Source organism: Crocodylus porosus, unplaced genomic scaffold, assembly GCF_001723895.1.
Source record: "Crocodylus porosus isolate Cpor-Errol unplaced genomic scaffold, CroPor_comp1, whole genome shotgun sequence".
NCBI classification, from domain to species: Eukaryota; Metazoa; Chordata; order Crocodylia; family Crocodylidae; genus Crocodylus; species Crocodylus porosus.
Window position 1 is genome coordinate 60,827,082 of NW_017728931.1, and position 10,345 is coordinate 60,837,426.

The 10,345-nt window shown below is 47.3% G+C and overlaps 1 protein-coding gene across 1 annotated transcript in view; it reads right to left on the reverse strand.

Annotated features, from left to right (window-relative positions):
- The window catches only part of LOC109315955 (glutamate receptor ionotropic, NMDA 2B-like), a 191,182-nt gene that overhangs the window by 130,468 nt on the left and 50,369 nt on the right, over window positions 1–10,345 (reverse strand). The gene's annotated exons all lie outside the window — the stretch shown is intronic.

The window sequence follows — 10,345 nt, forward strand, 5'->3', positions numbered from 1 at the left end:
CCTTTGGGCAGTATTAAGCTGAGAGGCCAAAGACTGACTGAAAATCTGTTGGAGGCAGAACTCCCCTCTCAACTCACTGAGCGGCCTCCACCCTTCCCCACAGATGTAAGTCATGTCACACTGGCAGGGACAGGGCATGTGAGTATGGCCACGGTAACTACACCTAAGCCATTTTGTAGGAGTGGAAACACAATTCATCAGCATGGCTCATAGTACAGATGGCCAATTATGCATTGCTATATAGCACATGGGAGACTCTTCCTCCTAAACTCATTTAGGGGCCATCTTTAGCCTGAAGTATAAAACCCATTGTCCCTTATAAATGTTCATTGCCAGGTGGTGTAACTGCAGATCTTCCTGTGAGCCACAACCTAAAAAGGTCAACTTCTTTTTTTAAACATAACAGTTAGAAATGGGAAAGACCTATCAGGTCATCAGTTCAACCCCTGGCTGCGTCAGATGGCTCCCTGCAGGACAGTTGATAGTTTATTCAGTCTTGCTTTAATAAGACTTAACATTTATATCATGCCTTTCATTTTCAAAGCCCTTTAAAAACTTTAACTAACTAATCTTCATAATACCTCTTTGAGGTATTATCATCATCACTTTACAGATCTGGAAACCAGAGCACTGTGTTTAATCTATGACTAGCCTACAACCACCAAGGAAACAAAGGCTCGCTGAAATTAGAACTCAAGCACTCCTGGTTCTCAGGCCCGTACCCAGCTCAAGAGACCATTTCACTCTCTGAAAGGAGCTTTATGCATTTCAAATTATGGAAGGCTGTTCATTAAATGGATGGATCTCATGAAGCTATTCATCTTAATAATCCATTCTGCAACAGTGACTTAAATGATAGCTATACCAGAATTTCCTTTCAGCGACACCAGCTGTCATCATCTTGTTCTTGTGTTGCAGAGAAGATAAAATAGAAGTAACCAACTGGATATCCCTGTACTGGTCATTACTTAACATACTTCTATCAAACCTCCTTCCCTCTCCAGGTGCACTGACAGTTTATCCATAACAGCAGCAATGAGACTGACAGGACCTTGGAGAAGGTTGAAAACAATCCAGCTTTTTGTTCTGTTGCCCTGCATGGAGTCAATACCTGATTACAGAACACTGTTGCTTGTGTGGTCAACTCATGACTAGTTTTCTACTTGTACTGTTTAGAACTATTTTCTCCTGATAATGCTTAGAAGAAAGTTTAAGTTCAGTTCATGGTCTCTTATTTCCAGGCCAGACAGAGAGTACACACACTGCATTAATACCATCAGATAAATAAATAGATAATAAATATTCACAGAAGGAACCAAATCTACTTATAGACTGAAAGGACTGTGGGGATGAAATTTCAATCGATTCCAGCCTTTCTTCTGGATTCTCTTTCTCAGAACAAGCTCACAGGGAAAACCAAGAGACTTTGAGAGTTTGGCAAAATGAACAGTGAGCTCCACTGCAGCAGGATGGTTATCCTCCAATTATGAGTCACTAAATTAGATTCCTTCACAGTGAAATGTGATCCCCACTACTGCGACGCTTTATTAACTTTAATACACTTTCCACTCTCTCATTCTCACTCTCTCACTTTAATGTTATATTTGCTCTCTTTCAAATATGTCTCCTGTGATCTCTCTGTTTATTCTCACATTGGATATTACACTTGATTAGGCAATAGATATTTGTGATGCTCACAGAACAGAATCTGGTTTTACAGGGGCCCTGTTTTACACTATGTATATATCAAAGAGCTTTACAAAGCACTGGATTGGACACTAGCAATGCAGGAACTATGCTGACAAACGTGATAGCTGTTCTGCATTCATACCCAACAACAAACTTGTTTTGTCAAAATGGGAGGTGGGGGCACCTCTTATATAGTTCATCGTTTCATAGTTTCATAGTTGGTAGGTTTGGAAGGGACCTGAGCAGATCATCAAGTCCGACCCCCTGCCATGGCAGGAAAGTACTGGGGTCAAACGATCCCAGCAAGGTGTTTATCTAGCCTCCTCTTAAAGAGCAGCGTTTTTCAACCTTTTTAACCAAATGTACCCCTTCTGCCTCAAAGTTTCAGCTCAAGTACCCCTTTATATTTTTTCTTTGTTTTAAGGGGGCAGATAGAGGCCCCCATGGTGATGGAGGGAGTGGGGTAGGGGTAGAGGCAGCACAGCTGGGGCGGAGTGAGGGATGGAGCCTTGAGAGCGGTTCATCCAGAAGGGGGGGGGGGGAAGTCCGGGGTGCACATGCCTCCCGGATCTGTACACGGGGTGGAGACAGCTGCTGCTGCAGGCTGGACTCTGCACCCCACTACCCCAAGACGCGATGTGCCTGCTGCAGCCGGGCAGGCAGGGGACAGACACACACGCACAAAGACACGGACACAGACATAAGCACACACGCAGACAGACATGTGGAGATGTGCGCACACACACACACCAGCAGGTAAGTGTGGGGGGGAAGGGGCGGGGGAGAGGGAAGGGGCTGGGGGAGCAGATCAAGGGTGGGGGGAAGCGTGTCTCTGTGCCTGCTCCCAGGAGCAGGGCCGGGGGGGCGAGGGCAGCAGAGCACCCCTGCGGGACACATACATGCCACTCGGCTGGCCAGGGAGGAGCGGGACTAGCACGCAGCAGCTGCCACATCCACATGCCACTGCTGCCACACCGCTTTGCCATGGCCAGTTGCATGTGTGGCTCTGTGGGCTGCTGACAGGCAGCGCACAAGGTGCAAGGTGCATTAGCAGCCCACAGAGTCACACATGTCACCAGCTGCATGAAAGCAGTGCAGGGCATGGCAGCACCAGCAGCATGGGACAGTGGCAGTTGCTGTATGCAAGCCCTGTCCTCCCCCCCACAGCCAGCCAGGCAATGCATCTGCAGCCCACAGAGGGGCACCCACTGCCCTCCCCCCCTCCCCCCCCCGCCACTGCTCCTGGGAGCAGGCACAGACAGCAAGCTGAGGTAGGAAACGAGGAGATGCCATGGTGTGCTGTGTGGGGCTGGCAGCTCCTGGCATGCACCTCTCTTTCCCCCTCCCCCAAGTAAGAAGCAAAGTATGGGAAGGCGCCAGGAGAGAGGCTGCCACCATGTCCCAGGGCATATTCCATCCCTGCCCACCCACCCACCCAACCACCTACCCATGCGTACCCACCATGTCCTTTTTAAGTACCCCTGGGGGTATGCGTACCCCCGGTTGACAATCCCTGAACTAAGGCAATCACTAACTTCCATCTGAATGAGCCAGGCAAAAAGGAACTCATGCCCACATCCCTAAGGTCCTGAGGTTTCACTGCACTTAGCGTCGCAACAATTAACCCAAGGGTTTCAAACAGCTGGCCCATGAGCTGGATCCCGCGCACAAAGCCATGTCATCTGGTTCACAGGGCTCCTAGAGGGGTCAGAAATTCAGGGGCATAGCAAGTGGGAATGGAGGCCAATGCCAAAATCTAGGGTATGAAGCCCCACCGGGGGGTAGAGGGTGTCAACAGTGGGGTCAGAAAGACAAATGCATTAACCCCCACACCCAGATCCACCCCTGGGGTCTGATGAGTTTGACAGCCCTGGTCTAAGCCATAGGCAACCTGCCATCTGGTGGAATATTCAGCCCTGGACTAAATGCCCAGCCTTCCCAACTGATACATGAAGATAGTCAGGTGCCTAAGAAAGGAATTTTCAGAAGACTGCCATTGGCCTGAGTTAACTAGGTGGCAAGTGCTGAGAAGAAGGGTGGGGAGAGAAAGGGGGCTACCTGACTCACAGGCCAGAGACAGGTACCATCCTCTGCTCATAATCTTCAGCCATAGACCTTCTCCTTGTGGTGTGAAGGAGACAGAGGCCGCCTCCACATGTTACAGGTATTGCACAATTGACTGATTAATTGCACAGTTACTTAAGTCGAGCTACACATGCAAAGTAGCTATCACATGATAAAATGCTCCAATGAGCATTAGAAATTAGACCTTGAAAATGTGTACTAAGTTTATAGCTGGTTGCTATAGAGATCTAATTTGCATGTGTAGCAGGGTCTCGCCTGCAGCCAGGAGCCCTGGCAGCTGACAGGGCTCCCAGCCACAGGGGTGCATCATGCCCAATCTGAAACCTTAGGGCTCTGGGGATCATGGCTGTCATGATTTCTAGGGCTCCAGGGTACATGAAACCCCTAGGCTCTAGGGATTGAGACAGCTGTGATCCTTAAGGTTTGTGGGGGTCATGAAAACCCTGAGACCTAGGGATCACAGTTGCCTCAATCCCCAGGTCTTGGGGATTTCACAGACCCCTGAGTCCTAGAAATCATAGCTGCCTTCATCCCCAGGGCTCAGGGATTTCACACATCCCCGAGCCTGGAAGACTGCAGCTGCTGTGATCCCCCAGACCCAGGGGTGCATGGGGCATCCTGCAGCTGAGACCCCCGCAGCTGAGAGGGCTCCAAGTAGCAGAAGCTTGCTTCTTGCTGGTTCTGGGGGGGTCCGGGATGGGGTTCCCACTGGACCAGTGATAAGGCATGATGGGATCTAAAGCTTAATCCCACAATCAAACCTCCTGCCATGCATGTGTGGCATGGCAGGAGGCACAATTGCGTGAATCACGCAGTAGATCCCATCACACCTTTACCTGCATGTGTACAAGGGGCCAGAGACACATGCAGTCATACCATGATTTGTCATTGAGCTCCTCACCAGAAACAGTCTCAACTTTATTACAGTCCCTCTAATACACCCTGTCTAGTAGGTGTGAGGGACCGGGACTCTGTGATTATAAACACACTCCTGGCATTATTATTGTTATTTATAATAATATATCCCACCCTAACTAGAAATGCTCAGGACAGCTTGCAATAAATAAGGAACAGGCCACAAATAAGAAACAAGAGTAGGCTCCCCAAACAACACCCCAAAACATGAAAACTGCACCTTATCTCCCCAGTTCCACGTTCTGCCTTGCATCCATAAAAGTAAATTCTCCAGTCTTTCATAGCAGTCCCAACTTCTTCCCACTCCCCTCACCCCACAGGCCGACATACTCCCACTCCACTCCTCCATACTCAGGGCCAATCCCTCCCCGCTTTCCCAATGTCCCTCCCAAGCCTGCAGCCCCCTCTCCTACAGGTCTGCAGCTATGCTCCAAAACATATAACTCCTTGTCCTCCCCCCAACAAACATAACATTAAATTCAAAGGAACCATTACAAGGAGACAACAGAAAGACCCTCTGGCCCCACCAAAGGGCAACACCAAAAGGCATGCTTGAAAGTAGTCCATTGGGGCACCCTGAGGCAGCACATCCTAGGTATGTGCCCAGGGAGAGCTGCCAGCTCTCCACCCCCTCCAGAATGACTGGGTCCTTCTCCTTCATTTTGGGTGGCCAAAATGGCAGGACAGCCATTCAGAAAGCTAATGCCACATCTGAAACCCTCCCTCTCTCTGCATCCTGCTCACACTCAATCTCTTTCTCATGTTTACCTTATGTTTCCCTGTTCTCCTGTCTTGTGAGGATGTTTTGCAGCCCCTTCAGTTGGCTATGGTCTACCTCCAACACTCCTAATGCAAAGGCTGGCAGGTAACTATGTTAGGCATGTTCTGAGCACACCTATGGGCCCTGCTGGGAAGAAAGGTGGGGGACTACCTAATTTGTTTGTTGTGCTCAGAGTCTCAGAAGTTTTGGCTTCAGTTAGGCTCATTAGCTGTCGGGTGACATCAGCACTTAGGGTGCTTTGCAAATGTCAACCCACAGAAACTCAGGAGCCAACACAATCACATGGTATCTGAAGAGAAGCTCTGAAAATGTTAGTGGTGCCTAAATTAAATATTCTGGCACCTAGTAAGCACCTTAAGAATATGGACCTAAAAAGCTTATAGGCTACTACTCAGAACTGTAAGGTCTGATACCTCATAATCACTCAGGCTACAAGAGGGACAAGACAGACACCAGTCTCCCTTCCAATGGGCAAGACATTTGTTTCTAGCCAAACTTAATAAAGTAGACAGCACCATACCTAGAGACTCCTGGTGGCCCCGGCAGAACTTTTAGTATCGGGCATCCCATTGCCAGAGATAATGATAATAATAATCATTATTTTCACTATTCTCAGGCCCCCTTTCTGTCCAGGCCCTGGGTGGCCACCTGGTTCGCCCATGCCTGTGTCCAGCCCTGAAGACACTGCAATGAAAGCCTTTCATGTAATTCACAGTCATACCTGAACTCACTGGGAGGGGAATTTGGGTGGGGAGGAAGAGATGTGTTAGGTTCTTTTGGGTGTTTGAGGCCTGCACTACTGGGCTCATGGTACTAAACAGAACTGGTTAATGATCACAAAACCAGTGCTCTTAGACGTTTGGTCAAATTCTAAAGATTGTTTGGTTGTCTGTTTGTAGCCTTTACAATCTAATCTTCATGTGAATTAGTTCTCTTCACAGAAAAGTTAGGATCAAGGATACTACTCATGCTAACACCCCTATTCACACATGACTAGAAGTGTTTAAGAATAAATAAGAATATTCCTTAGCAATTATTCACAATTTTGTTTCAAAATAAAGTTTAAGCCATCTAATCAAGAAGCAAAAACAAAAGGAATGGTTCATGGCCAACATCGCTGGTGAAATCTTTTCACAGACAAATCAGTGAATAATTAACAATAACAAACATAGGCACAGAAATTAGGACTGATTCACATGTTTAAAAAGGGCCCGTTTGTTAAATAGAATATTGACAGCTACTATATTTTCTCATATACAAAACATCTCAGAATATAATACGCATGTCTTTTTTGAAAGGCAGAATTTAGAAAAGTAGTTTTTTCAAAAAGTATGGCTGCATAGAGCAAGGACAGAGCCTAATCTTCAGGTGACTCACCCTCTTCTTCCTGGTTAACTAAATTTGAAACCCTAGCTGCAGCTGAAGATTGATCTCCATAGGTAGATCCATGATTTTGAAAAGACCTAAAGAGTTTCCAACGCTGTGAAAAAGGAAGAAAGAGACCATGAGCAGATACCAGAGGGCAAACTTGCCCAAATAAAGGTTAGCTTAATTAGTGGAACATCAAGACCATTAAAAAGGAGAGATGATCATGAATATCCTTGGAGTGAAGAACAATGAGATGTTAAATCAACTGACTTTGTCAGTTGGCTGAATAATAAGAATAGCTTTTCAGGTGACAAGGAATGAAAAATAACATTAATACTTCTGATAAAGTTTCTTTAAAACTTTTTATCTGTAAATTATTTGGTATATACAGTATCCAGTGTAAATCAAGTGTTTTGGGCCACATTTGTGGTTTTGCCACTACTAAGCAAAGTACCTATCCCAAACATAACTTCAGCCCAATAAAACCATTTATACATCACCACAAATTCATATGTTATCTTTATATCTCTTTCTCTGAGATATCTAATATGCAATAGTGTGAACAGGGCCATCCCTAGGGTACAGCGAATCAGGGCAACTGCCTCGGGCCCCGCACTTTGAGTGGCCCTTTTGGAGCCAGGCAGTGGCCATGGTCCTGCCCACAGGGCCCATCTGGTGCTGGCGGCTCTGCCCCATGCCACAGAAGAAGTGCGGAGACCGCCCTCCCAGATGCAGGGGAGACCCAGCCCATTCCCCACCTTTGCAGGGGTCCCACAGGCCCTGCACAGTGTTAATGGGGCCCCGCACTGGCTGATTTGCCCTGAGTCCCGTGCCCCATTAGGGTCGGCCCTGGGTGTGAGATAATGATTTCATAGGTGTGTGGCAGGGCACTGCTGGTGGCTGCCACTTTAAGGACTGAGTCAAGCAGCCATCAGGTGCTTGATTGCTGCAGCCATTTTAGAATTCTGGCCACCTATATAAACAGAGTAGTTCACTGCTGGCAGGCCAGGTAGAAACATTCCCTGGCTGAAAAGCTGTATGAAACATCTTGAAGGTAAGGGCAGGAGCTTAAGGGAATGGTTTGGAGGCTCCTGGTCCTGGACGACCTAAAACTGCATCCTACTGGGAGTGGATAACCTGGTGGAGCTCCCACTGTCACGGAAGCCCCCAGGAAATTCCATGCCACTACCACCCTCGTAAAAGGTGGGTTGGGGTGCCTTAACCCCTAGCCCCCACAACACTGTGGATATAAGGGGGCCAAGCATGTCTATGGCCACCTTAGCCCAAAGAAGGTATAAGACCCAGATGGGGCCAGGCATGGCTATGGCCACCTGAGCCCCCACCAGGGAGGTAAGCCCTTTAGCCCCAGTGAGGGGGTAGAGATGAGGAGCCCCAGTGAGGGGGAAACGAGAGGCTGGGAGCCCAATATGTGTGTATGAGTGTGTATAGAGTTGCCCCGGGAGGGGCCAGGTCAAGCTTGGACCTGGTCAAGTAATTGGCTGGCCACTACCCCAGTGAGGGCCATGGGAGAGGCCCAAAAGATTGTACATCTGCCACCCAAGGCATGCACTAGGTAAAGCCTATGGCCAAAGGGGCCTGCTCAGAGAGGGAGCAAGGCAGTATAAATTGGCAATGTGTAAAAGAGATCCCGTGAGAGGGGGCAGAGTGTGAGAGGCCTTACTGAGAGGAGGGCAGTATGAATGTGTTGTGTCTGAGGCCTGACAACGAGGGCTAAGCTTGGTTTGGCTGTAGGCTGGGAGCACTGTCTTATCTGGATGCTATCTGCAAGGCTTAGGCTGTGGTGTAGGGGAGGAACAGAGCCGCAGATAGTGCCCCCTGGCATCAGGGTAAGAATGGGAAGCCTCCTGCCTAATTAACATCATAATTATGTATCATCAAGGCATGGCAGGAGAGGAGGTGGGCAGTTGACCCAGAAACAGATGGGCAGACCAATGACAGACTGGCCCTGAGAGCACCCCGTTATAAGGCGCATGCATGCATGCACACGTCTACATATGTGTGTGTACATACACATACCTGTAAAATAATTTTATGTATATACTCTTAGTTCATTCTCCATTAAAATGCTCTTGTCCTTGTAGTGGAACGTAGCATCAATTTAGCATTGCATAACAATATTACACAATCATTGTTAGAAGAGGAAGTGAAGAATAATTTCTCCAATTGAAATTGCAAGGAGAATGTAGGTAGGCAGAAAGTAATTTCTCAAATTGGAATTTGGCCACAGGCCAGGGCTAACACTTAAGTGCCACTGGAGCTTTGACATTGTATTTTATTAAATGGATTATATCTAAGATGACTATTAATCAAAAATTATAAGACAAAATACAACTGAGTGATTTATAGGTATTTCTATATGGCATTTCAAAATATTGTATAGATTAAAGCACATAAACTCTTTCTGTTGAGAAGGAAGATGACTCAGTGAAGGATGCCCCTCTGCTCTGTAAGCCTACCTGAGAGCACAGTGCCTGCTGGTAGGGTGACAGTTTAAAGGACATTTCCTGGGAAATTATGTAATTTCATGGTCAGAAAGAAAAGCATCATCTGTTCAACTGCTGCTGTCACTTCCTATAGAACCTTGCATTTCCTTTGGAAGTCTCAAGTTCAGGTGCTTTCTAGAGCCTGCCCTGTTGATAATTGCTGAAAAGGTCACAGTCCCAGGTAGTATGACTTAAAAAATCATTATCTTAACTCCATTGCTAATTTCTGAATCAAAACTATGCTAATTCCTGGCTATGACCTAATTCCTCATTAAAAACCAGGTTCTCTTGCTAACCATAACCCTCAGGTCCAATAAAAACTCCCAAAACTACAAACCATCCTCAGCCACTCCTTTAGCAGTAAATCTAACTCAAACCTTAACTTATGCTAGCCCAGAGTATAAACCAATCACCAGTCACGATCAGGTAGAAATACGTCTCACCACAGGTATAGTAAAACAAAGTAGAATCATTATACAAGTTCCTAAGCACTCATGGCACAGCCTTGCCAGATTCCAGTGAATCTGCAAATTCTGCTAAATACCTTGTCACACAATAACATGACATTATTCTGGCACATGTCCACGAGGGACCAGCAGGGGAGATTATGCTTAGGGGCAACCAACATGGGTTCATTAGAGGCAGGTCCTGTCAGACCAACCTGGTGACCTTCTACGACCGGGTCACCAAATCCTTAGACGCAGGGGTAGCAGTGGAATAGTCTTTCTGGACTTTCGGAAGGCCTTCGACACTGTCTCTCATCCCATTCTCATTAAAAAATTGGGGGACTGTGGTGTCGACACCTACAGAGTCAAATGGGTTGCCAACTGGCCGCGCCCAGAGAGTGGTGGTGGATGGGTCATTTTCGACCTGGAGGGATGTGGGCAGTGGGGCTCTGCAGGGCTTGGTCCTTGGGCCCACACTGTTCAACATCTTCATCAGTGACTTGGACGAGGGGGTAAAAAGCACCCTGTTCAAATTTGCTGATGACACTAAGATGTGG